Source organism: Falco peregrinus, chromosome 12 (genome assembly GCF_023634155.1).
Source record: "Falco peregrinus isolate bFalPer1 chromosome 12, bFalPer1.pri, whole genome shotgun sequence".
Taxonomy (NCBI): Eukaryota; Metazoa; Chordata; class Aves; order Falconiformes; family Falconidae; genus Falco; species Falco peregrinus.
Window position 1 is genome coordinate 4,714,236 of NC_073732.1, and position 19,956 is coordinate 4,734,191.

Genomic DNA, 19,956 nt, shown 5'->3' on the forward strand with positions numbered 1-19,956 from the left:
TTACCTTGGCTGTTAATGGAAACTCGCATTCCACCATAAACTCTAATCATCCCACTGAAAGCAGCAGGAGAGTTTTGTCCCTGGTGACAGCCATGGGCCATTAATGCACTACACCAGTGGATGTACTCTCCCCTTCTGTTCACGCACTTCAAAGCTATCATGAGCAGTGCAGTGCTAACCATTCCGAAATGTACAGCTGGGCTGGAGCAGTACGCACCCACCCATGGAGCCAGGTAAGCCCGTCTCAAAGACAAAACAGGCAAACTACCTGGGAGGCCATGCCTGCCTCTGGGGTAGTCACTTACATTTATATCCCCAAATGTGCTGACATGTGCCACTAGAGTTCCGCAAAAAACGCTGCTGGCCACCAGGTAATGCCTTGGCCGCTGAGCTCACCAGTGCTGAGGGCTGCCACACATACAGATTTTCCAAGACTCCCTCTTCCCATACAAAGATGGGAGATGCAGTGCCTCAGGGGTGTCTTCTTGACTGTGCATGCACTGCACAGCTGCTCGGTGCTGGCACTGCGGCTGCTTCGCTTCAAAACCTACTGCCTGTGCCCCGAACTGACCCTTGGGTAGCGTTTCTGGTATGAACACCGATACTCTGATTACAGAGCTTATTCTATACTGAAAATTCACTTGTGGAAGAGTCTTGTAGCACCAAGCATTAATCAGGGCAGCGGAGCTGGCTGTGCCCTTTGAGGGGAGGGCACAAGCAGAGCAGAGGAGAGCTGGGCACACACCGACCAAGTGGGCAGCAGAGAAAGTTGAGAGATGCGTAAACAATAGTATGGGAGGAGTATGGCAGTGGGCGCCAGGAGAAAAGCTGGTCTTAAATCAGCTCCTCGGCGGGCCAAAGGGAAATGTTAATTAAAGAATCTGGGAAGCCCTGGAGTCTTATCTGCCCAGCTCAGGGTAGAGCCACACCAGTTAGCTAATACAGAGGAACTGGTCACTGGTCAGGATTTCTATTGCAGCTGTAACAGCAGGGTGGGACGTTATACCTCTCTGTGTGTGTAAATATATGCAAGTGTGTGTGTGAATATACATACATATGCCTAAATCCAGTGTAGAGTTTGTGCACAAAATTTAACTTTCTGGCATGGTTGCTAATTGTACTGTGTTGGCCTAAGTCCCCATATTCTTACTGCAAACTGCTGCCAGGAATGAAACATTGTTCTTATTTTCTATTTCCTTTCTTGGAGGCAGTAAATTAAAAGGAAGATCAGAGTCACTGAATGCCTAATTTGCAAGAGAGGGCTTAACTGCTTGTTCCCAGGATTTGAAATGTATTTTGCAAACTTTTATCCTGTTCGGATTGAACTTAACTGATTGGAAGTGACATGGCCAGTCTTGCTCCCTACGAGAAAAGTGCAGTAAAGCAGATGGCTGGCCAGGGCACTGTTCCATTATTAAACAGATCAGCAAGGAGCCTAGAAAAAAGAACACTTACAGCCTTTATATCTCACAAGGCCATATATTTTCTCTAAGATGAGGGAAAATTAATATGGCCTCTTTATTGGGTGGAAAAGGCTTTTCAATTTAACCTTGAGCTATTTCCCTTTACAAAGAAATTGCATAAAAGCAACAATGAAAAATTTTAATCTCCTTACAGGATAATAGGAGAGAGATCATCTGGAGTTTATAAAGCATCTTAGTTAATGGATTCATTTTAATAATGACAGGTTTATCCACCCACATTGGAAAATCTTGATTTTATTTTATTTATTTTTTTTTTGTCTGCATGCATCCAGATTACTTGTCTTAAAGCACAGAAAGAAAGTGTCATACTAAGAATAATAAAAGTACTCTTCTGCCTTTCCTTTGGTCAGTCAGGATGGAAAGTTCCAGCATTCTCCCTGATACTTGGGTCCATAATTTGAGCTCTGTCTCTGACCATCTTTTTTTAAAATCTTAATGTCTGTGCTACAGCTGATTGATACTCAGCTTGAAGCATAGCTTGACTCTGACAACAGAGGTTCCTACTTGCAGCTCACTAAAATGTAAAACATTTCCTCCAGTGGTGTTTTCTGGCTGGTTCAGCTGTGTAACCTCTTTCTGTGTGTCCTTCTGCTGGTTCTTGGGGTTTTTTTAACCACCACCAGCACTAACTGCTTGCCTTTCCTTTAAAGGCCCTGCCTGATCTCTTCACGTCCCCATTATCACTTCTATGCTGCCAAGACAGTGTCTCCCTTTTCCATGCAGCCAGGGATGCAGCTGTGCTCACTCAGCCTTCAACACATTCTCTGTGTGCTCCAGCCATGAAGCCCTTCATAGCTGGAAGGACCCTGCCGCAGGCTGTGCCGTTCTCCTTTCTGCCATTCCCTGCTTAAACATTATTTGGCTAAAATAATTATGAAATTTCTGACGGCTGCTAACACCACTGCTGTTATCTCCTTGCTTCCTTAGCTGCCTTTTTGCCTTCAGGCACTGGTGTCCTGTTGGTCTGTAAGGATGTGGGGGAAGAGATTGTCCCTGCCCCATCTGCGCAGCGTGTAGCTCTGGGTGTCCATGGTCTGCCACCACAGCTCCTGGACCCTGCAGAAACACAAATAATTGATAGCAGTTCTTGTCACCATGATCTGGAAATCTTGTCAGCTTTGTGGCATTTCTTGTAAAAGTTCAGTGAGCCTTGTTGTGAAGCAAAGCTTGCCATTGAGGAAGAAGGCCAAACTGATTATCAATACAGGAATAATACAGCACTGTCCTGTGTTGAGTGTTCATTGATTTTTTTACCTGATTTTCTTTAAGTAGGGCCTAACTTTGCCCCAGCGGACACTTACATATAGTGGAATTCCTCTCTCTCGGGTGTTTACCAAGGCTGCTGGAGTCTGCTGTTCTACTCCTTGCTTTCTCTAATCAACAGGCATCCTATGATGCTTGCTAGATTAATTGAAAAGCTGCCAGCTGGGAAGCAAGTCTGTGTTTGTGTTTGACCATTTGGTTGGATCTAATGTGAAAAGGAAAAAAAAAAATACTCTTTCTGTTTTGGTAAAACTCCCTGCAAAGGCTTTCTGAAGGCTCAGGATCAATGAGGCTCCTTTGCTCAGCAGTACCTGGCTGGGTGTTGGGAGATTTCTGGTAAGATCCCCAGTGCCTCCTTCAGGATATTAGGAACCCTTAATACTTCCAACAGGATATGCCCTAAGCAAAAAACTTTGTAAATGTTATGTGTGCTTTAAGTGATCACAGAAGCCTCTATCCAGTGCATTTTATTTTTTCTCCCTTCTTAGCAGTTCCATAAGTGGTAAAGCCAGAGCATTTTGGGGGATTCTACCAGTGCCCATCATGCAGTCAGACCTACACCCACCACCCTTAACTTTCCTCAGTCGTCTGAGAAGGCAGAGGTGCTAGACCCTGCTCTTAACCCTGCAGATCTGGAGGAAATGGGAGCTTTAAAGAGCAGCTGTCTTGCTAAACTAAATTTCTGATCAAGTTCCCAAACCTCATATAATGCAAATTTCTCAGAAGCAAAAGTTTACCTTGAAAAAACTGCAACCAATAACTCCAACAGAGAGAAATAAGGATTTTGAAGGTGAATCCTATGCTAGGAATAATGCTTTAAACAAGCCCAGGAGTTAAGAGCTCAGATTTGCTACTCTTATTTTCACTCTTCTTTTGGTTTGGTTTCTCCATTTCCCCTGCATTGTCTGAATCAAGGAATTCTTTTTCACAGCCTTGATTTTTGCCTCTTTCCAAAACTACTTAGGAAACAGTGTAAGAAAAGTGGAAACAATCTTTGCAATACCAAAGACTTGTTTGATTTACTGATCTATTTATTAACATTATCTTGATCCATCATTATTAAGCTGTATCTTCCAAACCTACTGAGTAGGAGGAGGAAATCTTAACCCTGTTTTCTTCCTCCTGGGACATCCAAATGGGCTAATTTTGACAGAACTCTCTTTTGTGACAAATTAGCAAGATTTTAGACTATAAATGGGTGGATTGTAAGTCATTTTGTAACCGTTCCAGATCCCACTGAATACACTATAGGCAGCACAAGAATTGCTTCTACTAAATCCCAGATGTGGATATGGAAACTAAAAGTGTCTTCAGGGATCCTGTGATGCCCACTTGTTCAAAACATAGCTGCATTTTCAGCAGTCTCCATCACCTTAAATGGTGCCCATGGGTTTGGCCACTGCGTGTCCCTTGTGTGTAAAGGTGCACAGCTTCAGATCCATGTCCAAAAAGGTTGCAAAGCCTAGACATGGAGACCAGTGTGGCTTCATTCTCTGCTGAGAAATTACTTCCAATTTGAAAACCAGGAAGTGCACCTTATTGTGGGTGAAATGGCATGTTTTCCTTCACCCATTTCACAAGCCACGCTGTTGCTCATTTGCATATAAGTTCAAATACTTGTGTGTTTGTGTACCAAACCCTACAGTGGAGCCACCAGCAAGCTTCCTCATTTCATGTGCACGTTTCTTCCTTGAGCAGAGTCCCAGATCAGAAACAAAGAATGACAAGCCTCATTCCCCTGTGGTTATCTTCTCAATCTCTTCTGGAGGGCTATCCATAAATGTCAGCTTTATAATATATGCAGAAGAAACTTCTTCATTATCAACTAATGTCAGACTTCGTTAGATTTCATCTGCTAAAACACCCAATCAAGAACCAAATTTTATTCTCTGGAGATTAAGAAGACTCATCCCTGCATCCAGAAAGTGGCTTGTGGTGCCCTGAAACTACCTGCAAATACTGACCAAAGAAGTTATTTTATATTTGTTTTTTGGGGTGAGTTATTAAGAAGAAATGTGTCATTCTGCCCTTTTAAATACCAACACTCTGCTGTAAGGAGCTACGGCCCACCTTGTGGGCCGGGGGTCAGGCTGGGGGAGCTCTCAGGCAGCTGTAAAGAAGCTATTTTACTTCATGTACTGTTAAGTACCCACTAGCCTGGAGACGACAGGGGGCACAGCCCAAGGGACTGAACCCAAGGTTACAACAGAACGATTCTCGCTTTCTGTTCTTTTCTCATCCAATTAATTTATAGTTATTCCATATTAGAGGAAATACCATCAGTAAGAGAGATGACGAACTCTACTGTGGCGATGCTGTGGCCTAATGATTAGGAATTCATTCTCAATATAGAACAAAGCAATGAATTTGAACGCAGATTCTCCGTGTCCCCAGGCAGTTCTCTGCCTGCCAGGCTGCCTACTGCCTACAGATTCTGCTCTGGGAGCCCCTTGTCTCCATCACTTTGGAAAAATGTCCAACACAGGCAGGTGGGAACTGCTGTTGGATCATCCGTATTTTCATTTTGGTTCAGTTAACAAGTTTGCTCGCTTGTGAAGCTTTTTGGAGGGATGTGTGGTTTTGCCACCAGACTGACAATTTCTGCATGCAATTCTGTTTTTCTTCTGACTTCTCTGCCAGTTTTAATTCATGTAGAGAAAGGAGGGGGGGAAAAAAAAAGATTAAGATATGTAAAGTAAATAGCTATCATTTTTTTCTTAAATGTATTCATTAGTCAAAATTAGTCACTGAATAATTTACACGGATGATTCTTAGTTCACCAATTGTCTGTGAGCAGTTCATTACCCGTACTCAAATTGCAGATGTTTTGATTAGGTACATGAAATGCATCACAGCTGTGATCTTTCTTTCAGGGTGGTTTTTCTGATGTCAGCAGAGGCTCTCCCCGTTTATACCAGCAGTAGACCTGAGTGAAGCTCAATGCATTATCTCTTTTGATTATAGAACTTACGCAAAGCTTCCTGAAATCAAGGCGATCTTTGCATTCATGACTGCCAGCCTTGGGCTGTGAGTGGTTTTTCAGCCATTTCCGGGGAAATAGTGGGGATCCACAAACCCAAACAGAGATGCCAAATCCTGCACACAGCAAGTATGAGGGAACAGACTTGCTTTTCTGCATGACCCTTCATAAGTTCTTGAACAGTAGCCCATAGAGCCTTGGTAGACCTGGGGCTGAAAATCACAGGATTAAACCTGTAATTAGGTATCTCGGAGCAGGGCTCTGGATGTGAAAGCTGACAGCTCTGAATTGGCTTTGCTCAGGGCTGTCAATGTCATTATGGATACATTTTTTAAAAAACTGTAAAACACATTCTGAAGTCTTTCCTCTCTGCAAACAAGCTTTTCTTGCAACCTTTGATTTCCACTTTAGCCTCTGGTTCGTTTAGAAAGGACTGTGTCTCCAAGGACAGCTTCAGCTCTCGTTCTCCTTACACCCTCTTGGGACACAGCCTCAGTTCACCATCGCTGTGGACAAACAGAGCATTCTTCTTGCATTTATTAAGCTGAGAAAAAGGTGAAATCATTATTGTTAGTCGACAAACAGGAGTTAAATACCTATCATGAAATGTAAAAAGGAATAAATATTGTACAAATTATTCTAATAGGTTTGCACAAAAAAGAGCAATTAAACTAATGCAGTTTGACTTCTTTTCAATTAATAATGTACCCAATCATTTCTACATTGTTTGGAAAGACTATGTGCAGATAATATTGTCTCATGGCCTAATTTTTTTCATGCAATTAGTTGCATACATTTGCTGACAGGCTAATTTATGAGCAATTGCTTTAAAAGCAGAACTATTTTGCATTTAATTACATTGGTTGTAATCCATCTGTTGACAAATTTGTGTGTTTTGCTATTTATTTGCTAATGCGTTCCACTACTCCAACATGATCAGTCATACAAGTTGAATATTTTTTTTATTATATAAATACCATAGGGTAATTAAGGGCCAGATGTATGGCTGGTGGGAATGAGTGGTTGTGGTATTTCTCCCCCTTCCTCCCGCAGTTGAACCTTTTATTACTGTTCTGTGGAGAGTGAACAAAACTATGATTCAAACTGGAATTCTGTGGCTGCTCTTTCTCAGCAGCTGCAGCAGGGGAAGGTGGGGAGAAGTTAATCCGATGGAGCCCTCCGGTGCTTTGCGCCCAGGACCTGCTTGCTGTTTGCTCACGTGCAGGTTACCTCCAAAGTCCGTGTTCCTGAGCAAATCGATACTCCTGCAGTGGGAAGCAGAGGGGAACCTGGGAAATCTGGCCAGCGTTTCTGAATTCACTGCTCTGAGGAGGAGGGAGGATGGGCTGGGTGGAATGACCCCTCAGGTGAGGTGCCTTTGGATGGCGGGTGCTTGGACGTGGGAAGCAGGAGCACTTGGTTTCAGTCAGTTTGTTTCTTGCTGAACTGATTAGCTGTGGATGCCTGGACTGCGAGTGCAGTACGGAGGGTGGTAGTTGTTGGGAGCACATTGTTTCCCTCAGCAGCTAGTGCTTGCACTTACTGAGGAGCACAGCTGTTTGGGTATAAGAATTATTTTTTTTTCTGGTACCCTTGAAAGAAAAGAGAGTTATCAAGCTGAGTGGTTTCAAGACAGTATGGTGCTTGTACTTCACATCATCCTTGGGGGAAGAAACAGGGTCAGAAAAACATGGGCCCGGTAAGGGATAGGTGTGTGGTGGCCTGCGGGTGGGGGAGCTTGCTTGCTTTTGTTCCTTTAGTGGGTAGTTCCTTCAAGACCAGTTGAGTTTAGGTTGCTTTCACCAGCAATGGACAAATCTTAAGACAAAGTCTTGAAAAAGGCAGTTGCATCTGGATACCCCATATCACTTGACAAAGCACACAGGGACAATGGGCAAAGACTTTTTTCCTACAGCAACAGCTGCAGGGTGTAGTGTTGGATTCCCTCTGCAGACAAAGCACTGTCATTCTTTCCCATAATAATACACTGACCCCCTAAGAAACCCCTTTTATTTAAATATGGCTCTTGATAGAGCTTCTAAGACCATTTAGTCCAAGGCCCATCAAAATAGCTCTAGAGAATGCCATGCAAAAGTGACAGTAAGAGTGACAGCTTCTTGTGTATCAAAAGCAAAGATTGAATAATGTGCATTGAAGCCTTTTACCGTGACAGTGCCATATGTATAGATGTGCACGAAAATACATATGCTCCAGCTGGTTCATTTGCACTATTGTGATAGGAGTACTGCTTTTGATTCTTTTCCCAAAAAAAAGGTCATTGTAAGGCTTGCAAAGGTAGATGTTTGTACACTGGGTTTATCTGTACTTCGTTTAGCTTCAGATAGACATCAGCTTTCTCAGCCTCTGAGTGGGGTTGAATTGAATCTTGCAATTACCACATTTTCAGGCAAACAGTTTCTGACTTTGGATTAAAGATAAAGGTCAAATTAGAATTCTCTTTGTATGCTTTGTACATTGGATTTTTGGTTTTGTTTCTTTGTGGTCTTAAATAACTGAATTTCTGTTTCTCCTGAGTATTAACAGCTGGCAGCTGTACAGATTATGAGAGTTCAGGCATCTATAAAAATATCAGTTCCTTTTGAAGTCCTTTAAAAGCAGAAATTGCAGTTAGATAATATCCTCAGATGACAATATCAGTCTGTGAAAAAGGATTTTCTTTCCCCACCTCCTTCTGCTTTTAATCTAGGAATTAAAGACATTAGGGACTGCAATTATCAAAGATGCCAAAAAATATTCCCTCTTGGAGGTTTCACCTAGAACTTCTAGTTTCTGCTCAGTGTACTTTGGGAAGTTCAGTCTGTTCTTAATATGGTTTTGTAGAGCTAAGGGTCCTCGTAAAGCATGGTGAAAATAGAGCTTAAAGGAAGGGATGGACACTCTGTGAGAGTCAGACAAATAAATTGCATGCTTTTTATTCTCTGAAGCACAAATTACTAGAATTGTAACTAACTGAATAATTCACAGTGATTAATTTGAAGAGATTTTCCAGGTTTTCAGTGTTCTTTGAAAATCTGTACATTTAAACAGAAGTATAGTTTACTTAAACATATTTCAGTGTAACTGTTTGGTCTTGAGACTGCTAGCAGGCAACTGTCATTTGAAATATTCAGTGTATAGACAAATTCCACAAAATCTGTGATATTTTTGCCTTATATGATAGGGAGGTGGTTATATGGAGATGGTTATATTGCTTAAATTGCAAGTCACATGTTTGATGATAATATTTTGCTATTCCTGCCATTTTGGCTAACCGTATCAGACCGTCAGGGAGAGGAGATGCTAACATATAATTCAAATAAGTAGCGGACTGAAATGTGAATTTTGCAATTGGATTTTTTTATCATTGCTATTTTTATAGTAGTGGTTCCTAGCTACTGTTATGAACAGGGTGAATGACTATGTGGGTGTTCCATGCAACTGGCATCTTAGAAGGCTTCCGTGGACTACCTCACATCATAGTTTTACACTATTATCATCTTAACTTCACTTTAGAAGCAGTTTTCTCGTTGTAATTAATAATTGTTTTGAATATTGTTTTGTCCTTATAAACCGAGATCATTATGTAGGAAAGCAAGATGAAGATAGTAAGAGAACATGAACCCCATCCTGTGCTTCTGTGAGAAGTCAGTGATGAGCAGAAGCCACAGGGGAAAAAACCAACAACCTGCTCATGTCCCTGTGTTCTCTAAGTTTGTTTGGGATCAAGAGCTGAACTAATATATTGCGAAGGGCAGGGGGAAGGGGAAAGCCGTACAGACAAGCGGCTCTGGCATCCAGTACATCAGTCCGTGTCCATACTCCTGCTGTGCCAGCTGAGGGTGTAGGACTTTTTAAGTATTTAACGCATTGCAGTTTCATGTCACGTATTCAGTTTCAGAACTGAAGATAAGCATTTTCTCCCGAGATCTCTGTGCTGGTTTCCCAGCTGAAGAGGTCCAGAGAGAGTTTGTAGTAGTGGAAGTAGGGGAATTCTGAAGCGTGATGAGGCTCATCCGAAACTTAATCACTGTTGGCCCTGATTTTACATTCAAAATCCAAATAGCTGCAAATATGAGTGTGGGAAACAGCAGTGAGTCTGTCCTGGTTTTCATCATGAGATCCTAGTGCCCCCCAGAGTCTGACTAACAAAATCACTGAGACTGAGATCCAGCACATGGGCCGTCTTCCCTGAAACAGATGGAAATATTTCATGGCGTGGAGCTTGGACTTTCCCGGTTGTCCTATTCACTGTCCAAAGTAATTCGGTTCAGATGACCAAGACATGGATGCTGCAAATTCTTCCTAAGTTGAAAAAAGAACTTGTTGGCCAAATGAGGGCAGGAATTGATTAGTGAGGAGAAAAGGTGTAGATCTACAGCACTGTGAGGAGTGAGGAAGCGGTTGCATTGCAACTGCCTTGTTATTTACTACAGCAGCATAATTTAGGTTGGAAGTGAGATGAAGAGGGTGTTTATACCATTAGCTTTAGACATCTAACTGAAGTACAGTTTGGTGAAGGTTAGCAGTGGATGTTCTCTGAAGTCAGTAGAAGGAGGGGTACTACCTGAGAGCCATTCAGATCACAAAAGTTAGGTGACACAAATACCTTCTTCATTCCTTTTCATGGTTCTTCATTCCCCATGTTCCTACCTACTCCGTTCTTCAGACCCACTTTGCAGTCACAGCTTGTGTGCCCGAGGCAGCTTTGGTGGGCAGCTGGGGGAGGCAGAGGCAGCACCCCAGTGTGACGTGCCATGTTTGCTCTCGGTAAGTGCCCCCTCACTACCTGCCTGCTCTCTGTTTGCCCCTGTGTGCTCCTGGCATTAGTGAGCAGCACCACCGATGGAGATCATATCCCCAGGCCTGCTGCACAGCCCACGGTGCTACATAGCAAAGGGATTACTTCTTTGCTTCCCTGAATCCCAAGCCTGTACTCCCGTGCACTTGCTTCCCCTCAGTTGCTGTGGCACTACCTACCCAGCAGCCCTTTAACCAGGGAGGTAGCCTGCTGCTCAGAACATTTTTTTTTATCAGCATGAGGACACTTCCTCTGCTATATCCAGCTAACTTTCTCATGACAGTTTATAACAAACAGTAATGTCTAGAAAAAATGCAGATTTTATCTGCTCCCAAGATAGAACATAGAAAACATCCAAGGCACTGTAATGCCAAGACATTTTGAGGATGCTTTTCAGAACACGGACTTGACTTCAACCATTCCAAATCTATTTTGAAATCACAAAGCCATTTTATGTTCCTTTGAAACCAATTCTAAAGCTATTTCACAACCATAGTGAAAATGTTATGTATAGAATTTACACAAACATTTATTTCAGTCCTGTTTGGGTTTTTTGGTTGGGGTTTTTTTGTTGGTTTTCTTTTTTTTATGGTGTTCATAATTTTTACAGTAGAAAAAGTGGTGTTTGCGGAACCTGAGGTGCTCTAACATCTCACCATGACCTCTATAAAACGCTGCTTGAAGGAGTTCCATTCATCCGGGCAGTGTTAGTCTTAAAAAAGGAAAAGGAAGCCCACCCAATGCAAAGTTTTAAGGCCAGATGGAGTCATTAACATTTAGTTTCAACTTTCCCTATGGCACAGGCCATACTGCTTCACCAAGGATTCCTTTGTCAAGGCGAGCAGCAGAGGTTTGCTAGGCCACCAAGTTTATTACTGGCTCTAAGGTTTCATCAGCTGGCTGCAGGGCATGGCAGTCTGGTTTGCTTGCTGGGTAGGAGAAAGGTCCGTTCTCTCTTGTCAGGTGGTGGTAATAGTAAAGACAAGATTGAAAACCACTGAAGAGGCCACACGCTTCAGGAATATCAGTGAGGGCTGGGTCAGCACGCTTGCCTATTTTCTCCTTGATGATGTTGTGTGAGGAACATTACCAGATTTATCAAACCGTTCATTGTCCAGCTGTACATAACCCTGCTGCTAAGCAGGTTTTCTTTGACTGCAAAATAGCATTGGCAAAGCACAGATCACCTGCCTACTACATACAGCCTATCTCAGGCAAACCAAAGCTTTATTTAGAAGCAGCTGTGTTAAAGCACAAATCCATCATTAATGTGTAATGCCAGGAAATGAATGAAGTGTGTTTAGAGAGCAACCTAGTCCTAGCATGTGTATTGCCAAGTAAGAAAAGCACATAGCAGAGGGGAAGGTGTAGATCTGCTTCTGTGAGTATGTGCTATATTCACAGTGCAAGAGTGTGTGCGCTGAGTCAAAACAACATGTAATGAATTATCAAGTGTTATTATGTAAAGTAGCTGGAAATAAAACTGACATTACATAAAAAGTAATATGATGCTGCTACAGTAATCACTCTGAAGGCAGAGGAAGGAATTGTAAACCGATGTGATCTGGTTCTGATTTGAAATTGGTGGAATTTACATCCCCTGAGCATCTTTTTTGGCCCACAAGGAAATGAGGAGGCTTCCCGCTCCCTATGTTTGTGGGAAAACCAGCTGCGTAACTGTTCTCTCACCCCAATCTCATCAATATTGGCTTTCATGTTATTAGTTCTCAAGATTGCTCTTGTAATGATTCAGCCTTTAAGATGTGGTTATTGTGCTTTCTATAACTGAATGGAAAAAACCCACAAAGGTTAGCTATATTTCTTCTCAGTGAATTCCTTAGCAGAAGGAAGCATTCAATGATCCTCCTTTCTGTGAATGTGGTCTGACAGGTCAATGCATTTTCTGGGTTCTGCTACCCTGCTGAGAATTTATAACAGATTTTGAGGCCAGACCACATCTTCCTTCTGACCAAGGATAAGTTAATTAGGTAAACAGGACCACACAGTCTCACAAAGTTTCTAGATCGTCACTCTCCGCAGGGAGAGAGGGCCATACTGTCCCTGTCCCACAGGAGAACCGATGAGAGTCGCAGCATGTCTGTGCGTGGCAGTGCCATCTGCTTATGGGCCTTTTCCCCAGTCTGGGAGCCTTTTCTGTGCTGGGGGCTGTAAACCATTTACCCCCTGTGCAAGAGTGATACGAATTGCCAAGGTGAATTATTGATGAATGAGAAATGGATTTTTTAATTTGTACTACAAGTCTATTCTCTGGGGGTTTTTTTTGTTTAATTTATACCAAAAAAAGGTATGATTTTGCTGATGATTTCTGCCTACTGACATAACTAATTACTTAATCAAGGGCTTCTGCCTTCTGTTTAGAGATTGCTGAGATATTAAGAGATCACATTAATGCCCTTAGAAACACAGCGAGACTTGAGAAATCTATAAAGATATATTTAGTGGTAAAAAATATTCCATGATAATTTGTCAATTACAGTGTTCTATCAGATACCGAATACTTGAGATGAAATCTGCTCCAGCTGGGGGAAGGATCCATTCTCTGTGCCTTCAGACGTGTCTGGAAAGAAAATGCCTTCACTTAACAATTTTTTTCATGTTTGCTGTGTGTGTAGGGTTTGGGTTACATTATGCATCAAGATGGTTTTGTGTAGGGCTAGAAGATGGCTGATAGGAGTTTCCAGCATGGTACAGGTGTAAATTGATGATTTCTGGATTGGTAAAGTATGCCATAGAAAATGCTTATAAATAAACCTCCAATGCTAGTTCAGAGGAATGGAATATCTTAGGCTGCCTGGTCCACCTGCCCCCTCAAAGCAGGGCTAAATCATGTTAAAATGATAAACAACCATAATAAAATGTAATTTACAAGCCCTTCCCATTTCTACTCCATGTTTAATTTGCATGTCACTTCCGTGTACTTTAACGCTCTTTTTAACTGAGAAAAACCATGCACATGGAGGCATTCTAAGTTTTTCCTGCTAAACTTTCCTGAGTTTAAGGAAAGACCATCTGTTCTTCTTCGACAGAGGGGTGTTTGCCCATGCTCACAGCATGCAGGCTTAACAGCATTTTGCTCCTTCCTGCAGCCGAGTGTTGGATTCTTCACTTCTTGTATAACTGCACCTCCAACACATGGACATCACTCATATCCACAGGAGGTAAAGGTCAGCTCCTTCTGCAATAAATCCACGAGCCATGGCCATGGAGCCCACGGGGCTGTCCCCACAGACACAAAGTGGGGCCTCAGCTTTTTAAGACCTCCACAGAGAGCAGCTGGTAGAACAGGTTACAAACTCACCGCGAGCGTTGTTACAAATGAAGCCCTTCATCTGCTGTATATAATATGTGCACACATATTGATTGGCTTTATTATAATTTCTGTCATTTTATCCCATCTTATCAGTTAGCGAGACAAAGCCACGGTTTTAGTGACAGAGAACCTCACACCCTGCCCTGTCTCTTGTTTCAATGGGAAAGCTTACTCAAGGAGGACTAATGAAAATTATAGCTATTTATCCACCAAAGCTATGAAATGATACATTATGATTCCCAAAGCGCTGGGTTACTGTAGTGTGACAAAGAGAATACTTTCCAAAGTACCCTTGAGTGAGAACAAGTGTGCAAAAAGGGAACTAATATTGGAGATTTATTTTTGTCAACCGCTTAGTTGCCAGTAGAAGGAGTTATAAGTTTATATTTCTTAAATATCTGTTGGCAGGAGGGTGGGGTAGGAGGGGGTGGGGGGAGTTAAAAGCTGATAAAGCAGGGGGAACTTAGAGCCTATGGAGTTTGAAGTAGGAGGAGGAATAAATGTGATTTCCACACATCTGATGTTTTTTAAGAATTGTTTGTACTGCTGCTTTTCTGGCTGTGTACAGCCGCTGAGCCCTGGAGCAAGACGTGTGCTGTGCCCCGTGCCACAGCCTCGGCACCGTGCTGTGGTGCAGCTCGGCTGTTGGGGCACCATGACAAGCACCGATCACTTCTGTCACTCCTCTTCCAGGTGATCTTATTGTTCATCTGCTTGTTGTGCCTGCAGCAAGCAGCCAACCTTTACCATCACACCAGTCAGGTCTGGACTATCTTACTCTCACGCTAGGAACGGGCAGCAGTGGCAGCACACGTCAGTGCAAGCCTGGTGCTGCACACACCGAGAGGCTCCTGAATCGGAAGAATTGCCATTCTTTGTTCTGCAAAATTAGCATTTAGATGTAAAGCTCTATCTAAAAGGAATAGAAGCAAAAAGCTGCATTGGAGGTACCTGTCCCACCTCCTCTCCCCAGTGCAGGCAAGCCGCATGAAAGAAGGACTTTGCTGCTGTTGTTGGAAGGGTGGTTCGAGAAAGGGTACTGCTTTCGGTATCTTGCTCAGTGGCTGAAAGATGGATAATACATAGAATCATAGAATCACTTAGGTTGGAAAAGACCTTTGAGATCAAGTCCAACCATTACTGCCATTGCAACCAGGACTGCCAAGTCCATCACTAAACCATGTCCCTAAGCACTGCATTTACGTGTTTTTTAAATGCCTTCAGGGATGGTGATTCCCTCCACCTCCCTGGACAGCCTGTTTCAGTGCTTGACCACCCTTTCAGTGAAGAAAGTTTTCCTAATATCCAATCTAAACCTCCTCTGGTGTATCTTGAGGCTGATCATCTGGGAGAAGAGCCCAACCCCCACCTGCCTGCAACCTCCAGTCAAGTAGTTCTAGGGAGCAATAAGGTCCTCCTGAGTCTCCTCCTCTCCAGGGTACACAACCCCAGTTCCCTCAGCTGCTGCTCATAAAACTTGTGCTCTGAACCCTTCCCCAGCTTCACTCCCATCTCTGGACATGCTCCAGCACTTCTATGTCTTTCTTGAAGTGAGGGGCCCAAAAAGCAGTGCTGTCCCATATAGGTTATAGGACTGCAGCGTCCTGCATCCTGTATTTAGAACCTGCATCTACTGAGGGCAGAAGTAGGGGCAGGGGTAAATGAGAGGTCCTGTTTGAGGTCCTTCACATCAGAAAGAGAGATCATCTGGCTTGGCTTTGTCAAAGACTTGCTGTATTGTCTCAGGCAAAGTATTTCATACCAGTTTCAGTCCAGATTTTATGCTTTTCCCTCCCACTGACACTCCTGATGATGCCCTTACTTGCTGAGATTTACCTAAAGGCGGTAGAATTGCTGGGTTTGTGGCTGATATCTTTAGAGCCTTTGGCAGCTGAGTGGGAGCTCCCAAGCCTCTATGTCTCATGCCCACCAGGCAGGGGCAGGTGTGCAAAGCCATCTGCAGTGTGCACTCTTGTTCCTTGCTGCAGAACCCGGTGGGATGATGCCCTGGGCTGCAGGCAGTGGGAACCACCGTGTACCCGCTGCAGGGATCCCAGCAGGAGAGGGGAGTCTGTGTAGGCAGCGCGCACAGTCTGCACAGGGCACAGGGGTGGAGCAGAAAGGGCTCTCCCCACTGCAGACCCCCACAGAGGGGCTGTGCCCCACTGATGCACACCCTGCCATAGGGTTGTTGTGTGTCTTGGGTGCTAGAGGCTTCTCAGAAAAAGGGGAGTGTAATAGTTTCCCTACATTCATAACTATTAATTGTGTCAAGTTAACGGCCTCAGCAAATTAATCTGTGAAATGATCATTAATAACTCAGTTCGTAAATGGGTGAGCAAGCCAATAAATTAATGGAAGTTCTGTAGGTCTTGTAATTCAGCTCTGATGCAAATGCAAAACTGACACCTGAAATAAGCCCTTTAGTTGTGTTTCACCGGATTAGCTATAGAGGAGAACAAGGTGATGTCTTTTGGTTTCTTTAACAAACTGTCTACTTTGAGTTACCAAAACCTATATGCTTTTACACCACCTGGGGCAAAAATCAGGCAGCTGAGAAGAGCTTTCTCATTATTTTCAAAATACCTTAAACTTCATGAGGATGTAGAGAGGAACCCCATTCTGTCTAGTGTAGTCTAGCCCCTGTTACCCTAATACACCCTGCTTTGCAGTCAGGCTCTGGCTCCTTGTCCTCAAGGCACTTCCAAACCTTCCATCGTGTGAAAAGACATTCAGACTTGCAACTGGGCAGTTAAATTACGTGAAGTGCATGGTGACCATTTTGACTGCTGTTTCTTGATTACTTTTTATGTGCATGGGATGTTTTTATGAATGCCACTGCTCACTGAGCATATTGCTGAACCAACCACCTGACTTGTCCTGGGCCATTACCACTGGTTTTAGGACACATTAGGGCGCCTGTGTAGTTCACGTTGTTCTTTTCAGCCTGTATGTTGTTACAAAGGTGATCATCAAAATTAGGAAAGAGGCAATCTCTGAACAAACATGCTAATAATAAGCCTGAACTTGTGTTCGTATTTGTTATGCTTCTCAATTCTTCCCTCTCTTACAATGCCTACAAAGTGCTTGAAGTCTAAGCAGTTGATGAGTTGTGACTCCTGCTCATCTTTCATTTTCTGGTCTGATGATTTCTTGCTGCCATCACTGTTTGCCCCTGTATAAGTGTGTTGAAAGCCTGCTGAGGTACAGATCTTTTCAAGCATATTTGGTGCTCACCCTGAGTGAGTCACTTTAAAAGCAATATTAAAAAACAGTGATCTTGAGATTACAGTGTTTTAAGAAACATGAAGCAGTATCCTCCACTCTCCTCTGCAGAGGACTTTTAAACAGACTTTTCAGTGAGACATTAAAGGGCATCAGTCTTTTCGCTCGCCAAGGTAGGCTTAGAGGCAGGAAAATTGCAAGTACCTACACATTAGGAGGTTTCTGACTGAGGGCTCTTTGTTCCCCCGTACAAAGTCTAGTAGCTGGAAATGAAAGTGAAGTGAGAGAAAGTACTTGCACCATTTGTACAATGAAAGAAATTAGTGATTTATTTAGGGATGAAAAAGTGCTCCATTCACTTCAGATCAAGAAGAGATGTCTAGCTGAATGACACGTTGTAGTTCAATGACAAATGGATAGGTCTGATACAGAAATAACATGGTGAAGTTCTTTGTCATGTATATAGTATGTCAGAGAAGCGCACCTTCTGACCTTGACAACTAAAGAAACAACCTTTCTCCTTTACCCTGTGGATCTGTGAAACATTCAACCACATGAGGAGAGAGAAAAAACCTGGGAAAAAGGTCTTTGATAAGTGAGAACTCCTTTCCCTACTTTTCACCTGCAGGCACCTTTGTTGATTAGTGACTCTGACATGTGGCCTGAGGTGGGTTTTTTTCTTAGTAATGAAGAAAAAAATTAGGCATCAGTTCCTGATTATGACTGTTGTGCAGAGTTTTGAAATAAAACCAGTGGTATGTGGCTGAACCTACTTGATAAGAAGTTATTAAAAAAAAAAGTAATAATGTCTTCGTCACAGCATTGAGGAGATAAATTATATGTTAAATGGCAAAGCACGGCACTGCATATTTCATGCTCTGTAATGACTTAAGAGTTCATCATGATAAATGTTATTAAAATAAGCACCAGAGGAATTAAATGTGATGCTCTGCTACCTGTGCTGAGATCTCTTCAACTCACTTAATTCTTGCTGCATTGCTTTTTGCATAGTCACTATTCAATATCACTTTTGAAGAATGTGAAAAGGCAAAGAAGTAAGCCCTTTATGATGAAAGGCTGCACAATTAACAAATGGAAAAGGGGAGTTGCCTTGAAGCTTTCCTGCTGTCTGTAAAAAATGAGCTTTAGGTTTTACACAGGTGGCATTATTTTTAAATGTCAGATCTGGGCTTTGTTCCCCCCTTTAATATAAATGTCAGTGGCATTTTGCTGGGAAATCTTTTTGTTTCACCTTCCACTTTGATAAATGCAGACTGGCTTTCAATCTTGCCATCTACCTTTGTATACTAATAACTCTGTTGACCAAAGTTCTGCATCAGGTTTTTTCCAGAAGCCATGAATAAAACACAAGCGGTGGACTGGGCATATTCCAGAAGATCAACAGCAAGGTTTAGCATTAAGTGGACAAGTGCTGCGGAGGGCATGGGGGGTGGGTAATAAAACACCATGAACCCTCACAGCCATAATGAAGGCAGAGAGCTTCATTAGCACTGGGGCCACTGATTGACTGTATGAAGAAAGTGTATTCCTTGCTGGGAGGGAAGATAGAACCAACAGCGCTTGTGTCTGCAGTGGATAAAGAAGGCAGGGTAATGGAATACCACAGGGAGAAGAGATAATCAGAAACTGCTAAATACTACCCGACTCTGCTCTTAAGTCATCTAGTTCTTAGTAAGCTGTATAAGCTTTGAACACAAATATGATGGTGTCAGAAGACTGACCCTAATTATCTGTACTTCCAGATTGGGTGCAGGTGCTGCCCAAATACCACTGCGGGGGGAAATCACTTTATCATGAGTGCATTAATCCTGTCCTTGCTTTCTAAGATGATTCAGTGCCCTAGTACCTTCAGATGCTTTTACAGCTACCATTCGTGGAGAGTAACACACCAGCGGGAAGGCAGGAGTGGGCTATTGGCAATGTTACTGCTCACTTGGATGAGAAGGTTGGAGGAAATGCCAGGGAATGTATCTCCATCTGCTGTCACTCGCCTTAGCATCTTCCCAGGGAACTGGGCTCGGGGGACCTTTGGTCTCACTCAGTAATGCCATCTTTGCTCTGTGGGCCCTTAAGAAATGGGATTAGCCCTTTCAGTTGTATGCATTTGATATTTTTAAAAACAGTATCCCAATTTTCTATGTGGTTATTTACCCACCCAGAAATATAGTTTGTTGCATTTAATGCAAATAGATTCATCAAATCTAAAATAGCAACAACTGCCTTTCTGTATGAAGCAAAATAAATGTTGGCAAAACCTGTTCTTACTATAGCAGATTTCTGCCCTACCTTGCTAATGCCAACTGTTTAACTTCCAAAACCCACTAAGGTTCAGTGTCATTTATATAATCTCTAAACTATACTAAAGCGGCCAAGAGTTCTCCGATCTCATCATTCTTTGAATAGTTGACTACTAGCATCTCAGGACTGAAATATATTTCTTTAAAACCTTTTTAAGCTGTCTGTAATGATGCATAAACTGAGAAGTAACGTTCTAAGGATTTGCATGAAAACCCACGGTGTTCATGGTACATTGTCTCTGAGTTACAAGGGTTTATAGCAGATTTTTAGTGTATTCGGATACTTAAAGGTGTTCAACTGTATTCTGTCAGAACTTTTTGGACATGTTAAATCTCTACTTTTTCACATCTTAGAAACTCCCATGGATCTGTCAATCCTAAGAAGTCAGCTTAAAACCATCTCTTTAAAGAGGCTTCCAAGCCTGTGCAGCTGCTTATGCTGCTTTGCATTATGAGCAGAATAGCCCCGACACACTCACCTTCGTTCTGTTACACAGATGTAAGCGCACATGGTATTCTCAGCACTACAGTATCAAGTACCTCCATGGTACAGGAAT